This window comes from Sminthopsis crassicaudata, chromosome 6 (genome assembly GCF_048593235.1).
Source record: "Sminthopsis crassicaudata isolate SCR6 chromosome 6, ASM4859323v1, whole genome shotgun sequence".
Lineage (NCBI taxonomy): Eukaryota > Metazoa > Chordata > Mammalia > Dasyuromorphia > Dasyuridae > Sminthopsis > Sminthopsis crassicaudata.
Genome location: NC_133622.1, coordinates 110,976,884 through 111,002,445, shown reverse-complemented (window position 1 = coordinate 111,002,445; position 25,562 = coordinate 110,976,884). Strand labels below are relative to the sequence as shown.

The 25,562-nt window shown below is 34.5% G+C and overlaps 1 long non-coding RNA gene and 1 pseudogene across 1 annotated transcript in view; both read left to right on the top strand.

The window, feature by feature from the left end:
* The first annotated feature begins 2,577 nt into the window (after positions 1–2,577).
* The window catches only part of LOC141547992 (uncharacterized), a 51,704-nt gene continuing 28,719 nt past the window's right edge, over positions 2,578–25,562 (top strand). The window contains exon 1 of the long non-coding RNA XR_012483716.1: positions 2,578–3,210. This is a non-coding gene — a long non-coding RNA (uncharacterized LOC141547992). The remainder of the gene's footprint in view (positions 3,211–25,562) is intronic.
* LOC141548003 (glycogenin-1 pseudogene) overlaps positions 16,023–25,562 on the top strand; it is a 30,067-nt pseudogene continuing 20,527 nt past the window's right edge.

Genomic DNA, 25,562 nt, shown 5'->3' with positions numbered 1-25,562 from the left:
TATTGCTAAAAATTGTGGGATATGTGATGACTGATCCTGATTGGATACTAAGTTCTGTTTATATAAAAGGTAAGAGGAAGAGGAGAGGATAAAGAAAAAAGAATGAGAGAAGGAAGAAAGGAAAGAAGGAAGGAAGGAAACAGGAGGGAGGAATGGAAAGAGGGAGGAAGGAGGGATAGAAGGAAGAATGGAAGGAGAGAGCAAAGGAGGGAGGAAAGGAGGAAGCAAAGGATGAGAAAAGAAAGCAAAATGTGAGGAGGCATGTTATTTAATGTCTCTAAGCCTCATTTTCTCATTAAAAATCAATGACTTGAATTAAATGAATCCCAGGACACCTCCCTTACCAAAAAAGCATAACTACCTAGTCAAAAAAAATACTGGACTAGGATGGAGAGGTGTTAGGTTCTAGTCCTGAATCTGCCTTTATATTGCTTTGAAATAATCATAGAAGTAATCTAAAGCAATTTTCTCTTTTTATAAATAAATAGAAAGCTAGATAAAATGGAGTTTGTTCAAGATCACAGAGGCAAAATTGCTTTACTTCCAAGTCTCAGTCTTTATATAAAATAAAGGGATTTTATTAAATTATCTCTAAGATTTTTACAACTCTGAAATTCTATTTATAATTTATTTCATAGAAGAACAATTTAATTGGTGCCATTGGTCCTGTATACTCTTTATCTGTTCAGTGTGCCACAGGTATAAGAACTCTGAGAATCTGAACTGGTTCCTAATGTAATTAGGATACTAGGTTGATACTTTTTAGTAACCTGGGTTCAAGTCCCATATCTGATCCATACTGATATGGTATGAGTCCTGGAAAAGTCATTTAACTTCTTAGCATCTCAGGCAAATACTACTTTATCTTGCTGATAAAATACTGATCCTCAACTACAGAGGGAGTTTCTTCTTCTGGGTGCCCAGTCCCTCTGCAGAATTTTATCATATAATATCACGTGGCCTGATACTATTGCTGTGTCCCCTAATGCCACAACCAGTGTGGGGTATAGGAGTAGACAGTGAAAAAAAAAACAAATAAAGCAAAGATAAAGTTCAGGCTAATACAATCAAAGTATAGTACTAGAACTGTTATTCAAGCAAGTAACATCTTTATAATGCAGAGAATACTTACCCTTTCTCATGGAAACAGCAATAATGAAAGGGTGACATATTTTCTTATTAACATTTCAAATAATTATTTTGACTGGTTCCTATAATTTTCCAGTATTGGTAGTCACAATATGTGCACTTTTTCTTTGAACTTTGGTTATTATTTGCTACATATTTTAGAAAGAATCTGTGGAAAGAAACCTTGCATCTTCCTTGTATCTGAGTTGAGTTCAAGGATTTTCAAACATTGCCCTCCACACTCCAACATTTTCTAATTTCTATAACATATTGCTCACTGAAGAATTCCAATATTATTATTTAAGCCAAAATAGGAAAATTGATATTTAATGGAGATCACTTTTCAAAATCAGATTCTGTAGAATGAAAGCAACCCAAGAGAAATCACATCTTTTCAAAGGAAAAGGAAAACAAAGCTTATTTATTTATTTGTTTATTTATTTAGTTATTGATACTGCACTTGTTGAATGATTCTTGTTGAATCATTCTTATTATTTGCTTTTAACCTGAATCTTTCTATTGCACTCAGCTTGGATATGCAATGCCCATTCATACATTCAATATCACTAGTGTTCAGTGTATAAATGTGCTCCTGTTCTATTGCCAACCTGTGCCAGTTTGTCCATTCATTAGAGATAGCCTGTTTCCCAGTCTTAAGGGCTAACCATATTTATGTCAGTTATTGTGAAAACAACCAGCTTTAATTCTAGAATAACCCTTAATTCACAAACTCAAGAAATCTATCAGCTTTATTTTACCTAGCTGTAGAGATTATTAAAATTGGGCCATTTTGCCAAGCACTTGGGATTGATTACAAAAGTTAAGGATCCTTGGGTTTTGAGGAATTGTCTTTTCAGTAAATGAATCCTTAGAATATATCCACATGTTCTGTGTCTGGCAAGTTAAAAGAAAATGAGTTTTTGCTACAAATTGAGTAATGCCTACAAATGAAAAAGAGTGAGTCACAGTTGAGAACAAAGTTTTGTGAATCTCTCTCCATCCTCCCCACAGATTTAATCCACATTTCCATGTAATCTGGGATAGTTAACAAACAAACAAACAAACAAAAAAAAAAAAAAAGAAAAAAAAAGGATGACGTTTCTTTTCCTTCCTGAATAGGGAACAGATGTCCTTGGATGTATCCTACATAACCCTATGGTTGTATCAACCTGAGATCCTGAGATATGGAGCTAAACATATAAGGTCCATGAACACCTCAGCATGAAATAAATCACCAATGCAGGGAAGGCTATATTTCTCTCTTTCTCTCTCTCTCTCTCTCTCTCTCTCTCTCTCTCTCTCTCTCTCTCTCTCTCTCTCTCTCTCTCTCTCTCTCTCTCTCTCTCTGTCTTTCTCCTTTCTTCACTCGTGCCCTCCCTCTCCCCTTCTCTTTTTAAATTATACCCTCTCCTTATTATACCAATAGCAACAGTGACAGCTGCTCACATAGCCCCTCCTCATCCTTAGAGAATGGAAGGAAATGGAATTCTGGAGCTGAGTACTCGGGAATCTCTCACCCTCTAATCCTGAAGAAAGGAGCTGAATGAATAATTAATTGGATACAAGAGTAGCCAATGGAAAAGATGCGTGAGCTGAAAAAGGAGTTCTGCCTTCCATTCTGGCTTTGCTTTCCTTTCTTCTGCAACCTTTAAAAGTGTGAGAGGATGAGAGGGGATGAAACAAAGGAAGTGAGAATGTTGTATCCTCCTCTGTTAGATAAAAATAACAGGGACTTTAGGTCCGGTTCAGAGGCCGAGTGCATTCTATGTGGAACTAGTGACAATTGAAGCAGCAGCAGCCCCTCAGCTTTTACACTTATTGAGGAAAACGTCCTACAGAGAAGATGCTTTCACCCTTCCTCACATTATTCCTTTTGGGCACTCCCTGGAATCACTTCCTCCCTAGGAGCTATTGCCTGAGAAAGAGAGCTTCAGACTGCTGGCCCCTCTTTGTAAACCACATTGTAGCATCTCCGGGGAGACTGGCCACGTACTACTTCTGACCTGTTTCTAGAAAAGCTAATTGCAGCGAGTCAAGAGCAAGCTGGAGCAGAAGTATGTTAACTGAGAGCAGCATCCAGAGGTAATATAATGGGAGGTACCTTTATTTTTCTTCTCAATGACCAGGCAGAGAAGGATTTGGGCTATTTACTATAAGGGTACATTTTTAAGCACAGAGAAACAACTTTGGTGAAGCCTGCAATCTGGAAATTCTGGAAATCATACTTGCTTTTTAACCAAGCTTTCCTCTCTTGCAGTTTGAAATAAATTTAGACTACTAGAAATAGCTTCCTGGGATAACTGGTTCTTGGTTTGTTAATATGATTTTGAAAGTTTTGTTGTTGTTGTTCTTTTTGGTAAACTGTGATTATATTTACTTATGCATATATATTAATCTCACTTTTTGACTTCTAGGAAATGTTAGCATTTAAATATTCTTAAAAGACCCATCGTAAGTTCATTGTAGCATTCAGAAGTCCTATTATTTATTATCTTAGCTAACATAAGTCTTCTGCATATGGCACTGAAGCCTATCTTCAGGAAAGAATTTTCTACGCTACACTCTTGCCCTCTAGTGTCTTGTAGGTTGATAGCAAGTTGATGACTGATTTTACTCAAATATTGCTTAACAGAGGAAGAATAATGCCATTGCGAATACAAATGACCAGAACTAAAGTCCATTTCTAGAAAACACAATTTTAAGTCATTTGAAATTTTGGTTTCTCTTCTGTTCTGTGTTTTAAAAGCTTGTCAGATTTTTCTATTAGAATCTTCTCCAAGATGAGTTAGTTTTCTTGAGTATTTTGCTGAATTGAATCAATTAATAAGTGATAACTATTTGATGGCTTCCACAGAGATATAGGAGTTCATGAACAGACAAAAGAAATGATGAAATAGTTACTCTTCGTTTTTCCAAGGTTTCATCAATGAGACACTAATTAGATTATATTAAATACCTACTCTAGATCTCCTAGAATGTGGGGGGAAAAACATTAAAATTAAATCAAGTTTGACAAAAAACAAACAAACAAACAAAAAAAAAAAAACATAGTAAATACTCTGAAGCACTTAAAAGAATCCCCAAACTGTAGAATTAAACACATGAGTTGATTTCATGTAAGATCTTTCCAACTGGCAATTCATCACTATCTCTGTAATAAATAGGAAGTACTGACCACATATCTATTGGGCAAGAGATTTGCTGAGAATAGCAGGAATTTAAAATACATTTTAAATCAAATGACTCACAGCCATTGCATTCTATTTTATATTTATAACTATTGCTAAAAAAAAAAAAGTTTTAGCAACTTGTGGAAAATCACAGTATAAAGAACAAATATTTGGCATTGAAAGAACAATGGGTCTACTGGAATTATTTTGTTGCTTATTTGGACCACTCTTTTTAGAAAACTACATTCTTCTTAATCTTTCAAATCTAATAGATATTCAAATATATTCAAATAGGATATCTTAACTCTTTTTTTCCAATAAATTATTGTGGTTTATTAACATATGAGAATTAGGAAGAGCATTCCCCAAATAATTGTAACTGCTCTTTTTCTTCACATTAAATTCAACTATACTTCTTTAAATCTTGAGCTATATTTGAAAATGATGACAGATATATGGTAATTGTTTTTCTCTACTTTTCAACAATATTCCTATGACCACTATCATTCCATTGGCATTCAACATGAGGCATCTTAATCCAATTGAGAATTTCACAAAAGATCTGTATATTTAACTAAAGAACATTCTACTTCCATAATTATTGTCTCTTGGTGTCATAATTTGAAAAAAAAATTGTGAGTTGCTAAACACTAAAAAGATCCTATAATTTTAGTGCTAGTGTTGCTTCTCTAAGGTACTATTATTTTTCTTTAAAGGCAAATACAAAAGTTTTTCCCCTTTATTCTGATAAAAATGAATCCTTATAATCCACATAATAATGTGATATATTCTTTTTGCTTAGAAAGAGGCCTTATAGTAAGAATATATGCAGAAAGAATAACAAGTTTTATATTTTTTTTTCTAAAAGAATGCTTCAGCTTTGTTGTTTGGTTTTGCTATAATACAGGTTGCTGATTTCAGATAATTTTACCCCCTAAAAAGAACAGCATTTCTTATTTTCACAGATAATTTCACAGTGAATTTGGTGGGGTTTGAAGGTTTGATAACAATACAATAAAAGAGAAACAATTTTCACAAATGGTATTTAGGAATATTTTTCCTAAGCTGATTCTTTCTGGAAGCCAAAAAAGAACCTTTTCTGTGAACTGTGATTTGAATATTGAGTAATTATTTTAAAATATCTTAATTAAGATCCAAAGATATGAGTTATAATATATATATATGTATATGTACATATATATGTGTGTATATATATATATGTATATGTATTTAGAATCTCAGAAGCACTTTGGCCCTTTAGGACAATTTTTAATCTTTGAAAACCAATATATAAGTGTATAAAATATATTTAAGGGAAATACATCTGTTTTTGTGTTTTAAGGTGTTTTCATAAACTAAAGATAAAAATTAGAAGAAAGAATAAGAGATATCTCCAATTACTAATGCTACATAGAAAATTCTAATTTAAAAAACATGTAATTTTAAAAATTAGGACTCTATAGTTTTTCTCATTAAGAATGGTGATGGATGAGCCTCTTAAGGCTTTAACATAATAACTTTGCTTCTGAGAGCATCAGCTCACATTGATGGCAAACTACAATACCCATATTCACAATATCCATTGTGAATTTATTTCCAAAATATTTTTTTAAAACTAAAAGATCCAGAAGGATAACTTAGAAAGAACCAAGAATTGTTTACAGATCCTTTTTAAAAGAAAGGAAAAAAAAGTGTAAACTGTCTCAGTTACTGTATATCACATTTAGTGACAATTTTCTTCACTAAGTTCCATATTTCTATTTATTTCTAGAAAAAGCGGATGCAACTAAGAAAAGGTAGTAAAGTTCCATTTCTATCAACAGCACCTAGAAATTGTTTCCTAAAACCTATAAACTGAGGAATTTATTACTCAATTGGAAAATATAATTTTTTAAAAACCCTGAAAAATCAGACTATTTAACTTCTAACTCTTTTGATAAATAATAGAATTGTAGGGAGATTTCATGTTTGTGCTCTTATTAAAAGAACATATTGAAAAGACACAGCAATCAAATAAGCAAATACTGAATGAGCACCTACTATTTACTTAGTTGTATGGGAATATAAATGAATTATGAAATATTTTATAGGCTAATCGAGAAAATACAATATTTATACCTGAAATGACTTGTAAAAATGGAAAATTATAATTACTTGTGGAGTTAAAATATTTTATATATGTTTAATCAAGAATGCATGGGAATAGTATATATTTACATATACATAATATTTATTCATATTATATATGTATATATAATATTTTTCTCATAAAGACAGAAGGACTTACTCTTTTATATGTGGGAATTATTAACTTAAATTACCTCTTCTCTAAATATTACCTTCCCCTGAAAGATCCACTATAATTCCTGACAATGTAACATTAACTGGTTTTTAATAATAACTCCTTACAATTTATATGGAATTTAAAGTTTAACAGTGTGCTTTTCTTTATAGGATATGGCAATGTACATGTTTTTATATCTCTCAAAAATTTCTGAAGGAGGGAATGTGGAAAGCAGATTAGGCAGAACTTATGATTCCATGCCATCCAATAGTTTTCCCTACATGAACTATCATAATGGAAATTAAGTCCCTTTTTATGAATAGTTAATATCAAAGGCAAAAAACAATATCAGGGTGATTCCATTTTATTCTACTTAGTTGGATAAAAAATGTGAGAGGAAAACTGAAAATTCTTCTTAATCTCCTAGACTCTAGTATCAAACTATATTAGATATGGCTTTTAACAAACTCATTATTTAATCTACCTGACAAAAATAATATGCCAAAATTTAATATTTCACTCACATGATTGGCATAATATAATGTTCTTGGTTGGTTGTCTGGAGGTCTCAGAAGCAGCCTTCATTTCAGTAATTACCTCAGGAGTAGCCAAGGGTTGAAGTCCAAATCATTTATTATCTCTTTCAAAGTCTTGTCTCCTTTCCTGAGGCCCAGTTAGCTTATATATATATATATATGACTTTTTTTACTGATAGAACATATGCCTGGATATTTTTTATTATTACTGTATTGTTTTTGTATGTTACAGAATATTACTATAATGTTTTACAGCATTATCCCTTGTACTCACATCTGTTCCAACTTTTCCCTTCCTTCCCTCCACCCCCTCCCCTAGATTGCAAGCAGTCTTATATATGTTAAATATGTTATAGTATATCCAAGATACAATATATGTGTGCAGAACTGAACAGTTCTCTTGCTAGACAGGGATAATTGGAATCAGATTGTAAAAATAACCAGGGAAGAAAAACAAAAATGAAAACAGTAAACAGTTTACACTCATTTTCCAGTATTCCTTTTCTGGGTGTAGCTGATTATTCTATCATTGATCAATTGGAACTGAATTATATCTTCTCTTCGTTAAAGATATCCATTTTCATCAAAATATATCCTAATACAGTATTGTAATTGAATTGTATAATGATCTCCTTGTTCTGCTCATTTCACTTAGCATCAGTTCATGTAAGTTTTTCCAAGCCTTGCTGCATTCATCCTACTGGTCATTTCTTTCCTTCTTTTTTTTTTAATAGCTATAATTTACCAGCTATATGCATTGGTAATTTTACAACACTGACAATTGCCAAACCTTTTTTCTAATTTTTTTCCCTTCTCCCCCCCTCCCATTGATGGCAGGTTGAACAAGCATGTTAAATATGATAAAGTCTAAATTAAATACAATGTATGTATACCTTTCCAAAAAGTTGATTTGCTGTACAAAAACAATCAGATTTTGAAATAGTGTACAATTAGCCTGTGAAGGTAATCCAAAAATGCAGGCAGACAAAAATAGAGGGATTGGCAATTCTATGTAGTGGTTCATAGTCATCTCCCAGAGTTCTTTTGCTAGGTATAGATGGTTCAGTTAATTACTGCTTAATTGGAACTGATTAGGCTCATCTCATTGTTGAAGATGGCCACATCCATCAGAATTGATCATCATATAGTATTGTTGTTGAAGTATACAATGATCTCTTGGTCCTATTCATTTCACTCAGCATCAGTTCATGTAAATCTCTCCAGGCCTTTCTGAAATCATCCTGTTGGTCATTTCTCATAGAACAATATTATTGCATCATAGTCATATACCATAATTTATTCAGCCATTCTCTAATTGATGGGCATCCACGTAGTTTTCAGTTTCTGGCCACTACAAAAAGGGTTACCACAAACATTCTTGCACATACAGGTCCCTTACCCTTCTTTAAGATCTCTTTGGGATATAAGCCCCGTAATAACATTGCTGGGTCAAAGAGTATGCACATTTTGGTAACGTTTTGAGCATAGTTACAATTTGCTCTCCAGAATGGCTGGATGTATTTACAATTTCACCAACAATGTATCAGTGTCCCTGTTTTCCCACATCCCATCCAACATTATGCATTATCTTTCCCTGCCATTCTAGTCAATCTGAAAGGTGTGTAGTGGTATCTCAGAGTTGTCTTAATTTGAATTTCTCTGATTAATAATGACTTGGGGCATCTTTTCATATGACTAGAAATAATTTCAATTTCTTCATCGGAGAATTGTATGTTCATATCGTTTGACCATTTATCAATTGGAGATTGGCTTGACTTCTTATAAATTAGAGTCAATTCACTATATTTTGGACATGAGGCCTTTATAGGAACCTGTGACTGTAAAAATGTTTTTCCAGTTTATTATTTCTCTTCTAATCTTATCTGCATTAGTTTTGTTTGTACAAAAACTTTTCAATTTGATATAATCAAAATTTTCTACTTTGTGATCAATAATGATCTCTAGTTCTTCTTTGGACATAAATTCAATCCTCTTTCACAGGTCTGAGAGGTAAACTATCCTATGTTCCTCTAATTTATTAATAATCTCATTCTTTTTGCCTAGGTCATGAACCCATTTTGACCTGACCTTGATGTTAAGTGTGGGTCAATGCCTAGTTTCTGCCATATTAATTTCCAATTTTCCCAGCAATTTTTGTCAAACAATGAATTCTTATCCCAAAGGCTGGAGTCCTTGGGTTTGTCAAACACTAGATTATTAGATTTATTGATTATTTTGTCCTTTGGGCCTAACCTATTCCACTGATCAACTAGTATGTTTCTTAGCCAATATCAAATAGTTTTACTAACTGCTGCTTTATAATATAATATTAGATCTGGTACAGGTAGGCCACCTTCATTTGATTTTTTTTTCATTAATTCCCCTGAAATTCTTTACCTTTTGTTTTCCATATGAACTTTGTATTTATTTTTTCGAGGTCATTAAAAAAATTTGGGGGGAGTCTGATTAATATAGCACTAAATAAATAGATTAGTTTAGGTAGTATTGTCAACTTTATTATATTTGCTCTCCCTAACCAAGAGCATTTAAAATTTTTTCCCAATTGGTTAGATGAGACTTAATGTGTGTGGAAAGTGTTTTGTAGTTTTGCTCATATAGTTTCTGATTTTCCCTTGGAAAATATATTCCTAAATATTTTATACTATAAGTATTTACTTTAAATGGAATTTCTCTTCATAACTCTAACTGTTGGATTTTGTTAGTGACATATTAGAATGCAGATGATTTATGTAGGTTTATTTTTTGTCCTGCAACTTTGCTAAAGGTGTATATTATTTCTAATAGCTTTTAGTAGAATCTTTGGGGTTCTCTGTACCATCATATCATCAACAAAGAGTGAAAATTTGGTTTCCTCATTACCTACTCTAATTCCTTTAATCTCTTTCTCCACCCATATTTCCAAAGTTAGCATTTCTAATAAAATATTGAATAGTAATAGTGATAGTGGGAAACCTTGTTTCATCCCTGATCTTAATGGGAATGGTTGAAGTTTATCTCCATTACATATGATGCTTACTGATGGTTTTAAATAGATGCCACTGATTATCTTAAGAAAAAGTCCATTTATTCATATGCTCTCAAGTGATTTTAATAGGAATGGATGTTATTCATTTTATCAAATGATTTTTCGACATCTATTGAGATGATTATATGATTTTCGTTAATTTGGTTATTAATATGGCGAATTATACTGATAGTTTTCCTAATGTTGAACCAGCCCTGCATTCCTGGTATAAATCCTACCGGAACAAAATGTATAATCCTGGGGATGATTTTCTGTAGTTTTTTTTTTTTTTTTTGCTAATATCTTATTTAAGTTTTTAGCATCAATATTCATTAAGGAGATTGTTCTATAGTTTTTTGTTTGTTTGTTTGTTTGTTTTTTCCTCAGTTTTCAAACTACCTGCTTTGGGTACCAGCACCATGTCTGAGTCATAAAAGGAATTTGGTAGGACTCCTTCATTCCCTATTTTTTTCAAATAATTTATATAACTTTGGGGTTAATTGTTCTTTGAATATTTGGTAGAATTCAATTGTAAATCCATCTGGTCCTGGAGATATTTTATTAGGGAGTTGATTAAAAGCTTGTTGTGTTTCTTTTTTCAGAAATGGGGTTTTTTTTAATTTTATTTTATAAATATAAAATTTTTGACAGGATATATGCATGAGTAATTTTTAATAACATTATCCCTTGTATTCATTTTTTCAAATTATCCCCTCCCTCCCTCTACTCCTTCCCCCCGATGATAGGCAATCCCATATATTTTACATGTGTTACAATATAACCTAGATACAATATATGTGTGTAAATACCATTTTCTTGTTGCACATTAAGTATAGATTCTGAAGGTATAAGTAACCTGGATAGATAGACAGTAGTGCTAACAATTTACATTCACTTCCCAGTGTTCCTTCTCTGGGTGTAGTTATATCTGTCCATCATTGATCAACTGGAAGTGAGTTGGATCTTCTTTATGTTGAAGATTTCCACTTCCATCAGAAGACATCCTCATACAGTATTGAAGTGTACAGCAATCTTCTGGTTCTATTCATTTCACTCAGCATCAGTTGATGCAAGTCTCTCCAAGCCTCTCTGTATTTCTCCTGCTGGTCATTTCTTACAGAGCAATAATATTCCATAACCTTCATAGACCATAATTTACCCAACCATTCTCCAATTAATGGACATCCATTCATCTTCCAGTTTCTAGCTACAACAAAAAGAGCTGGCACAAACATTTTGGCACATACAAGTCCCTTTCCCCTCTTTAATATTTCTTTGGGATATAAGCCCAATAACAGCAATGCTGGATCAAAGGGTATGCACAGTTTGATAACTTTTTGGGCATAGTTCCAAATTGCTCTCCAGAATGGCTAGATACTTTCACAACTCCACCAACAATGTATGTGTCCCAGTTTTCCCACATCCCCTCCAAAATTCATCATTATTTGCTCCTATCATCTTAGCCAATCTGACAGGTGTGTAGTGGTATCTCAGAGATGTCTTAATTTCTGATCAGTAGTGATTTGGAACACTCTTTCATATGAGTGGATATAGTTTCAATTTCATCATCTGATAATTATCTATTCATATCCTTTGACCATTTATCAACTGGAGAATGGTTTGATTTCTTATAAATTAGGATCAGTTCTCTATATATTTTGGAAATGAGACCTTTGTCAGAACCTTTAACTTTAAAAATATTTTCCCATTTTGTTACTTCCCTTCTAATCTCTTTGCATTAGTATTGTTTGTACAGAAACTTTTTAGTTTGATGTAATCAAAATCTTCTATTTTATGATCAATAATGATCTCTAGTTCTCCTCTGGTCATAAATTCCTTCTTCCTCCACAGGTCTGAGAGGTAGACTATCCTCTGTTCCTCTAATCTATTTATTATCTCATTCTTTATGCCTAAGTCATGGACCCATTTTGATCTTATCTTGATATATCGTGTTAAGTGTGGATCCATATCTAATTTCTGCCATACTAATTTCCAGTTTTCCCAACAGTTTTTTCCAAATAATGAATTTTTATCCCTAATGTTGGTATCTTTGAGTTTGTCAAAGATTTGATTGCTATAGATGTACCCTTTTTTGTCCTTTGTATATAATCTGTTCCACTGATCTACTGGTCTATTTCTTAGCCAATACCAAACAGTTTTGGTAACTGGTGCTATATAATATAGCTTTAGATCAGGTACACTTAGACTACCTTCATCTGACTTTTTTTTTCATTAGTTCCTTTGCAATTTTTGACCTTTTATTCTTCCATATGAATTTTGTTGTTATTTTTTCTAGGTCACAAAAATAGTTTCTTGGGAGTCTGACTGGTATAGCACTAAATAAATAGGTTAGTTTGGGGAGTATTTTTTTTTTTTGTTTTGTTTGACTAATTCTTGGTTTCTCAATGAATCATTCATTTCAATTTTTCCATCCTGATTAATGAGTTATTTTCTTCATTCACATTTTTTAGTTCTTTTTGTATATGTCCAATTGAGTTTTTAAATGAATTATTTTGCTCTATTGAATCTTTTTTCCATTTGCCTAATTTTTTTAGAGAGTTATTTTCTTTTTCCAGTACAGAAATCCTACTTTCCTGTGATTTTTTCACCTTTTCTAATTCACAGATTTTGTTTCCCTGCACCGCCTGTGAATTCTTTATTTTTTTCCAACTCAAATTTCAGGACATTGTTATTCTCTATCATAGCTTCTCTTTCCTTTCCCCATTTTTTCTTCAAACTCTCTTAACTTTTTAATAGTGTCTTCTAGGAGAGAGTTATGTGATGGGAGGCAGGCATCGTTCCCCTTTAGGCTGTTATCTGCTGACTCTCTGTTATTAACTTCCTCGGGGTTGGATACATGCTCTTTCTCTGTGTAGAAGGAATCAATGCTTCTCTTCAGCTTTTTACTCATTGTTAAAAATCTTTGGGGTGTGCCCTTGGGGTAAGAAGTTTATTTATTTATTTCTTTACCAGCTTCCTCCAAGACTGGATAGATGCAGTGGCTCCTGTGCCTTTGCTAAGAGAGAGCTCTGGGAGAGAGTTCCCCTCCCCCTCCCTAGAAGGGCCTCAGAGGTGATTAGTACAACTGCACTGTGAGGGTTGCCCAGTGAAGGACCCCATTGTGTGTCCTAGCAACTTCTCTGAGGTTTAAGACTGAACAGTAAAGGTGACACAAAGCCTGGCCAATGCGTCCCATGGGGCGTGGATATCAGCAGCTGATGTGAAAAGCCCCTGTGCTTAAACTGGAAGTGTCTGTCCGGAAACAACGGTTTCTATTTCAAAGGTTCCGCTTCTCTGGGACTTTTATGGCTAAGTTCCACGGCCTCTGGCCAAGCCTGGCACTATGTGGATTAGATGTTGCCTCAGGCTGTTCCCCAGCTGTTCAGGCTCCTAATTACCACACGGTGAAGCCTGGACAGCAGAAAGGGGCTGCACAGCTGTGCCGAGGTCTGTTAGGTCACTTCTGGATTGGGGTGGTTCTAGGATCTGGCTTTATATTTTAAAGTGGCTTGATTTCTCTTCTGAAGTGCTGTTTTATAAGCAGAGAGGAGCTAACAGCCTGTGCCAGATTCCTCTATCTCAGTGGCTTCTCTGATCCCAGAGTTCTCCCCAGCCTGATTGGCACAGTGTGCTAGCACCTAACCATCTGTGCTGGTCTTTTTTCTTCCTCCCCTTGGAACTGACCTTTTCTGTTGAAACTCCAGATTCTCTTCAGCTGGTACGTTGTGCTTCCAATCCTTGTGGTTTCTATCAGTCCAGTGTTATTTTTGAGGCTGATTTAACTAATTGGTAATGAGGGAAGAAGGGAGCTAAAAAATTCGGGTGTATCTTCTCCACCATCTTGGCTCTGCCCCTGAAATGGGATTATTTTAGCAATTTATTTCCACCTTTGTTAATCTAGGAAGCCTATATTTTTGGAGATAGTCAACCATTTCACTTAGGTTATCAAATTTATTAGCATAAAATTGGGCAAAGTAACTCCTTATTATTTGTCTAATTTCCTCTTCATTCTTGGAAACTTAACCCATTTTATTTTTAAGACTAACAATTTGATTTTCCTCTCTCCTTTTTCTAATCAGATTTTCCAAAGGTTTAACTATTTTATTGTTTTTTTTATATAACCTAGTATTAGTTTTATTTATTAGTTCAATATATATATACATATATATATATATATATGTACATTTTTTTACTTTTAATATTATTAATTTCTCTTTTTAATTTTAGAATTTCAAGTTTTGTATTTGATTGGGGAGTTTTTACTTTGGTATTTTTCTAGTTTTTTAAGTTGTAAGCCCAATTAATTGATCTTTTCTTTCTCTATTTTCTTCAAGTAAACTTCTAAAGATATAAAAATTTCCCTTATTACCACATTAGCTGCATCCCAAATATTTTGGTATGATGTCTCATAATTTTCATTATCTTGAGTAAAATTAATGTTTCTATAATTTGGTGTTTAACCTAATCATTCTTTAAGATGAGATTATTTAGCTTCTAATTACTTTTTGGTAAATTTATCCCTAACTTTTTGTTGAATGTAGTTTTTATTGCATCATTATCTGAAAATAAAGCCTTTCTTATTTCTGCCTTCCTGCATTTAATCTTGAGATATTTATGTCCTAATATATGGTCAATTTTTGCATAGGTTCCATGAACTGCTGAGAAAAAAGTATACTCCTTTCTGTCACCATTCAGTTTTCTCCAAAGATCTATCATTCCTAATTTTCCCAATATTCGATTTAACTCTTTGATTTCTTTATTATTTGTTCTTTGATTTGATTTATCTAATTCTGAGAGTGCAAAGTTGAGATCTCCCACTATTATAAATTTGTTATCTCTTTGTTCTTGCAAATCTCTTAACTGCTCCTTTAGGAAGTTAGATGCTATATCACTTGGTGAATATATATTTAATATTGATATTGTTTCATTTTTTATTCTACCCTTTAGCAAGATATAGTTTCCTTATCTCTTTTGATTAGAACAATTTTTGCTTTTGCTTGATCTGAGATAAGGATGGCTACCCCTGCTTTTTTTTTTTTTTTTTACTTCACTTGAAGCATAATAGATTCTGCTCCAGCCTTTTACCTTTACTCTGTATGTATCTTCTGGCTTTAAATGTGTTTCCAGTAAACAGCATATTGTAGGGTTCTGACTTTTGATCCAGTCTGCTATCCGTCTCCACTTAAGGGAAGAGTTCATCACATTCACATTTAAAGTTAAAATTATTAATTCTGTATTTCCTGTCACCTTATTATCTCAAGATTATAATTTTTCCCTTGCCCCCCGAACCCCTTCCCCAGTATTTAACTAATGAGCTCCACTAGCATCATGCAGCCCTCCCTCTTTAGTATTCCATCTTCCCTTTAAATCTCTTTCCCTTTCTTGTACCCTTCCCTTATTACTCTTTTCCTTTTAACTTTTACTCTCCCCCTTTTTAATGAGGTGAGAGAGAATTCTGTAAAACCAATATCAATTAATTTTCTCTGTGAGCCAATTCTGATGAGAGTAAGGTTCACACAATGTTCCTCCCCCTCTGTAATTTCCCTCAGATATAATAGGTTTTCTTTGCCTCTTTGTCTGAGGTAGTTTCCCTCTTTTTATCTCCCCTTTTCCCTTTTTCTGACACTATCCCCTTTCCATTTCTATTTCCCTTTTTTTATATCAGTAAAATAAAATTATACATGTGGACTTTATGTATTTCCATAACAGAAATACAGTTCTCAAGAGTTCCTTTGACCTTTTTCTGCTTCTGTTGAGTCCTGTGATTGGAGATCACATTTTTTGTTTAGATGTTTTTTGTTTGTTTGTTTGTTTGTTTGTTTGTTTTTGTTTTTTGTTTTTTGTTTTTGTTTTTGTTTTTTTTTCTTTATTTTCTTAGAAACAAATTGAATTCATCTGTTTCGTTAAATGTCCATCTTCTTTCATAGAAAAAAAAAATGCTAAACTTAGCTGGGCAGTTTATTCTTGGCTCCATTCCAAGTTCTTTTGCTTTTTGGAATATCAGATTCCATACCCTTCAATCCTTTAATGTAGAGGCAGCCAGATCTTGAGTGACCCTTAATGCTGTTTTGCTCTATGGATTTTTTTCTTTTCCAGTTCACTAAAGTTGTTTTTTAGTGAGTTATTTTCTTTTTCCAATTCACAAATACTACTTTCTTGGGAATTCTTTATCTTTTCCAATTCACAGATCTTACTTTCCTGTGATTTCTTCCTGAATGTTTTCCAATTGCCTAATTCTGTTTCCCTGCATTTCCTGTGAATTCTTTAACTTTTCCAATTCGCATTTCAGGAAGTTGTTTACCTTTTCCAATTCACATTTCAGAAGAATGTTACTGCCTTGCATAAAGATTTCCTTTCCCCTTTTTACTTCTAACTCTCTTATGATTTTTAATAGTCTCTTCTAGGAGAGCATTATTTGGTGTATTGTCTGGAGGCTGTCTGCTATTAGTCTCCTCAGGGTTGGAAACTGCTCTTTTTCTGCATAGAAGCTGTCAATTGTTTTCTTCATTTTTTTGCTCATTTTTAAAAAAGCCTTCAGGGTCTACCTTGAGGACCTGCCTTCAGTGCAAGGGAAATTGCCAGCTTCCTCTGCAGAGCAAGGATGGGTTTATGGACAGTATGTCCTCTAAATGGGCTGCAAGGAACGGCCCAACTGTGGGAGGGCTCTGGGAAGAGCTCCATGGGTAAGTGAGTATGCCTGGGTATCACTGGCTGGGTTGTGTAAGTGCCCTTAGAGGAGCCCTGCTGTGAGGATTAGTGACCACCTTGGGGCTAGAGGTTAAAAAGCAAAGGTATCGGCTAGAGGTTAAAAAGCAAAGGTATCACTGACCCCCCACAAACACTGGCTTGGAGTATTAGCAGTTGTCCTGTTCCTCACCACACTGGAAGTGTCTCTGCCTGGGGACCACAGTCGAGCTGGGGAAATTCCACTACCCCTGGCAAAAGCTACTCAAAAGCAGATGAGAGGCTCTCCTGGGTTGTGCCCCTGCTGTGTTTGATTGGCTCCCACCCCAAGCCCTTTGCTGCAGAATGACGTGAAGAGCTGTGTTATGGTCTGTGTTGAGTCACTTCCAATCCTGGGTGAGCACAGCCAGATCCTCTCAGGCTTTGGCATCCCTCAGTGTACCCTCTACCCTAAGCTCCAACTTCTCTGCTTGTCCATTACTCTGTGACCAAAGCAAAGCAGTCAGGCTATGGCAGAGAGCTCTATGTAAAGCTTCCAACGACAGAGGCCCCCTCCCCACTCCCAATCCCTGCCCTGCACTGATCCTCTCCTGCCACTCAGGACAAACCTTTTCTGGCAATATTCCACATTATCTTTGGCTGTTGAGTTGTTGTACTTCCTATCTTTGTGAATCTTACCAGTCTAGTGCTATTTTTGAGGCTGATTTTAATAATTGTTAATGAGGGTGAGAGGAGCTCAGATTCTCACATGTGCTTTCTCTACCATCTTGGCTCTGCCCCTCCTGATTGATTTTTGACTGACTGATCATATAATCCCTCTTTTGTATCAGATTGCTTCCCTACTGATTGATCATATCAGAGAACTGAACTTATAAAGACTTTCCAGGTGTAACCTCAGCTGCCATCATATCCCACCTGGGGCCCTGGAGCTGGGCCCATCTTTCATTTCCCTGGGTCAATCTACAGTCTGAGGCCCAGTGGAAGCCCTTGTTGCAATTTGGACACAGGGTTTTGGGTTTTATTCTCTCACCTTGTTTTCTCACTCTATCTTTGCCAACATTGAGCTTTCAGATGCCAATTTTACCACACTGAAAGCATTGACAAATCTCTCAAGAAGTCCCTTGCCACAGGGACCCTGTCTTCTCATGTTCTGCATTATATCCTGGGTATAATACAGAGGGCATTTGTGCCCTCTGTAGCACAGCATCTTATGATATCCTCTAAAAGAGCATCCTTGTGTAGTCTCAGAATAATTCTTCTACAAACATCATTAGAATTTTTTTAGAGTTGTCTTATCATAATTCCTGTAGTTGCATATTCTCCCTTCTTATGACAGTGGTTTGCAGAAGTCCCACAAAATCAGCAAAGGGCTCTTTTGGACCTTGCTCTATTTTTGTGAAGGAATCCACTCGATCTTACTTTCCTTGGAGGTCCCCATACTTTGATAACAGCAGCAGCAATTTGCTCATATGTGGCTATGGGATAATTAATCTGTACTGAAGTTTCTACATACTGACCTTTACCTGCTGGTTGGTCAAAGATGATTTGTATATTAACTCCAGTTTGCCTATTTTGTTGGGATTGTATCCTTCATAGTTCACTTTACTCTGAAAGCCACAACAAGTTTTGTCCAGGTTCTTAACATATCCTTGCTATAGATGTCCAATCACTAGAAATTAAAATTTCATAGGCCAAATTCTCTAATACCATCTTAACATAAGATGATGTAGCCCCATAAAGAGTGCAACTCTTTTAAAAATCTTTGATAATTTCCAGATCAAAAGGAGTGTATCTTCTCTTGGCTTGACCTGAAGAATCAAATTCTTCAAAAGATATGCACTTATCAAATCAGATGTATCCTGTCCTTTTTTAGCTTTAACTAGTGCCTTTTGTAATCTTGTCATAGGCTGCTTCATAGGTAATGCTCATTGTGTTACTGCCCCTCCTCCTCCTCCTTCTCCCTCCACCCAGAAAAGGTTAATTGAGGGGGATAGGCCAGGGGTTGAGGAATGTTCTGATGGCTCCTGCTGTGAAGCATCAGAGCCCATAATTTCATCTGAATTTTTAACTCTTTTCTTATCTAATTCTTCATCTTTTTCACTTAGTTTGTTAGTATCCTCCCTCTCCTGCACTTTCTTCTTCTTCTTCTTCTTCTTCTTCTTCTTCTTCTTCTTCTTCTTCTTCTTCTTCTTCTTCTTCTTCTTCTTCTTCTTCTTCTTCTTCTTCTTCTTCTTCTTCTTCTTCTTCTTCTTCTTCTTCTTCTTCTTCTTTATTACAATACTTACATAATTCGTCAAAGCCAATTGTATTAACTTATATGCATAAAATGTTTCTTTAGGAATTGAGTCTGAGCCATTATCATTGTAGTATTCACATAGTGGCTTTCCTACTACTTTCCACTCATCTGGATCTAATTCTTTTTCTTAGAGAATCAAGGATATGTGTATTTTAGTATTGCAAATAGGTCAATGATCTGCATCCAAGTTACAATCAAACCATGGTTTTTCATAAGTCTAACATTTTCCTTGAATTGGAAAAAGCTCCTTTCTAAATATTTCTCCCATTTCAGCCCTTTATAAAGTTTCCTTCTTATATATTTTTTGTACTTACCCTAATTTCTGGGTCACGGAAACTTTTTCACTAAACTCAGGATAGGAGACATTTCCACTTAAAACAGGATCAAAGGCTTTTTCCACTGAACTCAGGATCATGTCAACCCCACACTTGGAACCAACATGCAATGTTCTTGGTGGTTTTCTGGAGGTCTTTGGGGCAGCCTTCTGTTCAGCAGATTAATCACCACAGGAGTAGCCAGGGATTAAAGTTCAAATCCTTTATTATCTCTTTCAAAGTCTTGCCTCCTTTCCTGGAGCCCAGTTAGCTTTCTTAATGGCCTTTTGGAATCTTGGTTTCAGTGGAGAAGTTAAGGAGGACAGCCCTGACACCAAGGTGGTATAAGATGTGATGAATGAATCTCAGTCTAAGTGCTTGTGCTTTAACCTCCAGTCTGCTTTTCTTCTTTAGCTCTGAATGTATCTGGCTGAGGCTCCCAGCTTATATGATTTAAACTGAGTATAAAACAATTAATTTATCACTAGGAAACTATTATTTGTTGTAAGAGTAAATCAACCATTTGGTACTGGCTAAGAAATATACTAGTTGGTCAGTGGAATACGTTAGGTTCAAAGGACAAAACAGTCAATAACTTTAATAATCTAGTGTTTGACAAACCCAAGGACCCCAGTTTTTGGGATAAGAACTCAAGCTAGGCATTGACCCATACTTAACACCATACACCAAGATAAGGTCAAAATGGGTTCATGACCTCGGTATAAAGAATGAGATTATAAATAAATTAGAAGAACATAGGACAGTTTACCTCTCAGACCCATCAAAGAGGAAGGAATTTATGGCCAAAGAAGAACTAAAGATCATTATTGAGCACAAAATAGAAAAATTTGATCATATCAAATTGAAAAGTTTTTGTACAAACGAAACTAATGAAGACAAGATTAGAAGGGAAGCAATAAACTGGGAAAACATTTTTACAGTCAAAGGTTCTGATAAAGGCCTCACTTCCAAAATATATAGAGAATTGACTCTACTTTATAAGAAAACAAGCTATTCTCCAATTGATAAATGGTCAAGGGATATGAACAGACAATTCTCAGATAAAGAAATTGAAAGTATTTCTAGTCATATGAAAAGATGCTCCAAGTCATTATTAATCAGAGAAATGCAAATTAAAACAACTCTGAAATACCACTACACACCTGTCAGATTGACTAGAATGATAGGGAAAGATAATGCAGAATGTTGGAGGGGATGTGGGAAAAATGGAACACTGATAAATGTCTAACAATGGTGGGTGGAATTGTGAATACATCCAGCCATTCTGTAGAGCAATTTGGAACTGTGCTCAAAAAGTTATCAAACTGTACATGAATACCCTTTGATCCAGCAATGTTAATACTGGGCTTATATCCCAAAGAGATTTTAAAGAAGCGAAAGGGACCTGTATGTGCAAGAATATTTGTGGCAGCCTTCTTTGTAGTGGTCAGAAACTGGAAAATGAGTGGATCAATTGAAGAATGGCTGAATAAATTAGGGTACAGGAATAAAAGTATTGTAATAAAAAAAAAAAGAAGAAGAAGAAGAATATTATGGAATATTATTATTCTGTAAGAAATGTCCAGCAGGATGATTTCAGAAAGGCCTGGAGAGACTTTTATGAACTGATGTTGAGTGAAATGGGCAGGACCAGAAGATCATTATATACTTCAACAACAGTACTATATGATGATCAATTCTGATGGACGTGGCCCTCTGCAACAATGCAATGAACCAAATCAGTTCCAATAGAGCAGTAATGAACTGAACCAGCTACACCCAGCGAAAGAACTCTGGGAGATGACTATGACACACTACATAGAATTGCCAATCCCTCTATTTTTGTCTGCTTGCATTTTTTATTTCCTTCAAAGCCTAAATGTAAACTATTTTTAAGTCCAATTCTTTTTGTATAGCAAAATAACTGTTTGGACATGCATACATATATTGTATTTAACTTATACTTTAACATATTTAACACTTATTGGTCTACCTGCTGTCTGGGGGAAGGAGTGGTGGAAAGGAGGGGAAAAGTTGGAAAAAAAGGTTTTGCAGCAGTCAGTGCTGAAAAATTACTTATGCACATATTTTATAAATAAAAAGATATAATAAAATATACTTCCATGTGCCTCACATATACTTCTGGTTCCCATAGTGACTTACAAAGCTACAAATTAATATTATCTATTTTTATTTCAGTTTTATTTATGTTGTTAAATATTTCTCAATTTTTCAAAATCAAGTTTGAATACAGTTCAAGGATACTGTTGTCTAACATACACAACGCACACACACACACACACATTTTGTTCATGTATGTATATATAGACATTCTGAGAAATGATTTATTCATTTCACCAGACTAATGCTAAATTGATTTGCTAAATTTGATGCTAGATTGAAAACATTAAGTTTCTCTAAGTATTAATACTAATTTCCTCGGGGGTGGAGCCAAGATGAAAGACAATATACACTCGAATTTGTAAGCTCCCTACTTCCCTTATTACCAATTAGTTAAATCAGCCTCAAAAATTATGCTGGACTGATAGAAACCACAAGGATTAAAAGCACAACTTACCCTACAATATGCTGGAATTTCAACAGAACAGGTCAGTTCCAAGGGAAGGAAGAAAAAAGGCCAGCACAGACAAAGCTAGGTGTTACCACAATGTGCCGATCAGGTTGGGGAGAACTCTGGGATCAGAGAAGCTCTTCTCTGCTTATAAAACAGATCAGAAGAGAAATCAAGCTACTTTAAAAGATAAAGCCAGATCCTAGAACCACCCCAATCTGGAAGTGACCTAACAGATCTCAGCAGGCTGTGAAGTCACCTTCTGCTGTCCCGAGCTCCCCCCTGGGGTAGTTAAGAGCCCAAACAGCAGGGACACAGCCTGAGGTAACATCTAATCCACATAGGGCCAAGCTTAGCCTGAGGCTGTGGAACTCTGGCTAAAAAGCTGAAGAGAACTATTGATAGCTTCTACATGAGAAAGAGCAGGTATCCAACCCCAAGGAAGTTAACAGCAGAGAGTCAGCAGATAACAGCCTAAAGGGGAACGATACCTGCCTCCCATCACATAACTCATTTCTAGAAGAGACTATTAAAAAGTTAAGAGAATTTGAAGAAAAATGGGAAAAGGAAAGAGAAGCTATGATAGAGCATAACAACGTCCTGGAATTTGAGTTGGAAAAAATAAAGAATTCACAGGAGATAGTAGGTAAAGAAAATTTGTGAATTAGAAAAGGTTAAAAAATCACACAAAAGTAGGATTTCTGAATTGGAAAAGATAAAAAAGTCTCAAGAAAGTAGGATTTCTGAATTGGAAAAAGAAAGTAACTCTCTTAAAAAAAATTAGGCACATGGGAAAAAAAATTCAATAGAGCAAAATAATTCATTCCAAAACTCAATTGGACATATGCAAAAAGAACTAAAAAATGTGAATGAAGAAAATAACTCATTAAAAATCAGGATGGAAAAATTGAAATGAATGATTCATTGAGAAACCAAGAATCAGTCAAACAAAACTACAACAACAAAAAATGAAAAGCTGGAGAATAATGTCAAATGGTTACTGGGAAAATCTATAGTTCTGGAAAATAGATCTAGGAAAGATAATCTGAGGATCATTGGACTTCCAGAAGACTGTGATCAAAAAAAGAGCATAGACTCTATTTAACAGGAAATTAACAGAGAGAACTGTCCATGTATAATAAAAACAGAAGGGAAAAGAGGCTTTGAAAGAATTCAATGAACACCTTGTGAAAAAGACCCTAAAAAAAGAACTCCACAAAAAATTGAGGCTAAGCTGCAGAACTACCAAAGAAAGGAAAAAAATATTGCAAGCAGCTAGAAAAAAAAAAAATTCAAATATCAAGGTGCCACAATAAGGGTCAATGAAGATCTGGCTGCCTCCACATTAAAAGATCGAAAGGCCTGGAACCTGATATTCCAAAAGGCAAAAGATCAAGAATTGCAACCAAGAATAAACTACTCAGCTAAGTTTAGCATTTTCTTCCATGGAAGAAGATGGTCATTTAATGAAACAGAGGAATTCCATTTGTTTCTAAGAAAAGAAAAAAAAAAAAAACAGAATTTAAAAATTTGATCTACATCCACAAGACTGAAGAGAAACAGAAAAAGGTAAAAAGAACTCTTGAGAACTGTATCTCTGTTGTGGATAAACAGAAAGTCTACATGGATAATTTGACTTTACTGATATACAAAAGGGGGAGTAGTAAAGGGAGGGGGGTAGTATCAGAAAAAGGGGAAGGAGGCAATGAAAAGAGGAAAACTACATCCCAGGAAAGGGGATAGAAAATCTACCACATCTGAGGGAATATAGAGAGGAGGAGAAACATTGTGTGAATCTTACTCTCATCAGAAGAGTCTCAAAGAGTAAATAATTAACATATTTGTTTTTCAGAGAATTCTCTCTCACCTCATTAAAAGGGGGAAGAGGAAAAGGGAAAAGGAAATGTGGAATAAGGGAAGGGTACAAGAAAAGAGAAAAGACTTGAAAAGAGGGGGGAGGGATACTAAAAAGGGACAGCTGCATGTCACAAGTGGGATCTATAAATTAAATATTGGGGAAGGGATTCAGGGGGGTCAAGGGAAAAAAGCATAGTCTGGGGATAATATAATGGCAGGAAATATAGAATTAATAATTTTAATTGTTAATGTGAATGGGATGAACTCTCCCATCAAATGGAGACGGATTGCAGACTAGATCAAAAGTCAAAACCCTACAATATGTTGTTACAGGAAACACACTTAAAGCAGGGTGATACATACAGAGTAAAGGTAAAAGGTTGGAGCAGAATCTATTATGCTTCAGGTAAAGCCAAAAAAGCAGGGGTTGCCATCCTTATCTCAGATCAAGCAAAAGCAAAAGTTTATCTAATTAAAAAAGATAAGGAAGGAAACTATATCCTGCTAAAAGGTAGCATAAAGAATGAAGACATATCAATATTAAAGATAAATGCACCAAGTGGTATAACATCTAACTTTCTAAAGGAAAGGTTAAGAGACTTGCAAGAAGAAATAGACGGTAAAACTATAATGGGAGATATCAACCTTGCACTCTCAGATTTGGACAAATTAAACCACAAAACAAATAAGAAAGAAATTAAAAAAGTAAATAGAACATTAGAAAAACTAGGTATGATAGACCTTTGGAGAAAACTGAATGGTAATAGAAAGGGACAAACTTTCTTCTCAGCAGTTCATGGAACCTATACAAAAATGGACCGTATATTAGGACATAAAGATCTCAAAATTAAATGCAGGAAGGCAGAAATAATAAATGCCTTCTTCTCAGATCAAAAGGCAATAAAAATTGCATTCAATAAGAAGTTAGGGGTAAGTAGACCAAAAAGTAATTGGATACTAAATATTCTCATTTTAAAGAATGACTGGGTGAAAGAGCAAATTATAGAAACAATAATTTCACCCAAGATAATGACAATGATGAGACATCATACCAAAATCTGTGGAATGCAGCTAAATCGGTAATAAGGGAAAATTTTATATCTTTAGTAGCTTATTTGAACAAAATAGAGAAGGAAAAGATTAATGGATTGGGCCTGTAACTTAAAGAGCTACAAAAAGACCAAATTAAAAACCCTCAACCAAAAATCAAACTTGAAATACTAAAATTAAAAGGAGAAATCAATAATATTGAAAGTAAAAAAAATAAGTATTGAATTAATAAATAAAACCAAGAGTTGGTTTTATGAAAAAGCCAATAAAATAGATAAACCTTTGTTTATTCTGATCAGAAAAAGGAAAGAGGAAAATCAAATTATTAGTCTTACAAATGAAAAGGGGGATTTTTCCACCAATGAAGAGGATATTAGAGAAATAATAAGGAGTTACTTTGCCCAAGTTTATGCCAATAAATTTGATAACTTAAGTGAAATGAATGACTTCCTTTAAAAAATATAGGCTTCCTAGATTAACAGGGGAGGAGATAAATTGCTTAAATAGTCCCATTTCAGAAAAAGAAATAGAACAATCTATTAATCAACTCCCCAGGAAAAATCCCCAGGACTAGATGGATTTACATGTGAATTCTACCAAATATTTAAAGAACAACTAGCCCCAATGTTATATAAACTATTTGAAA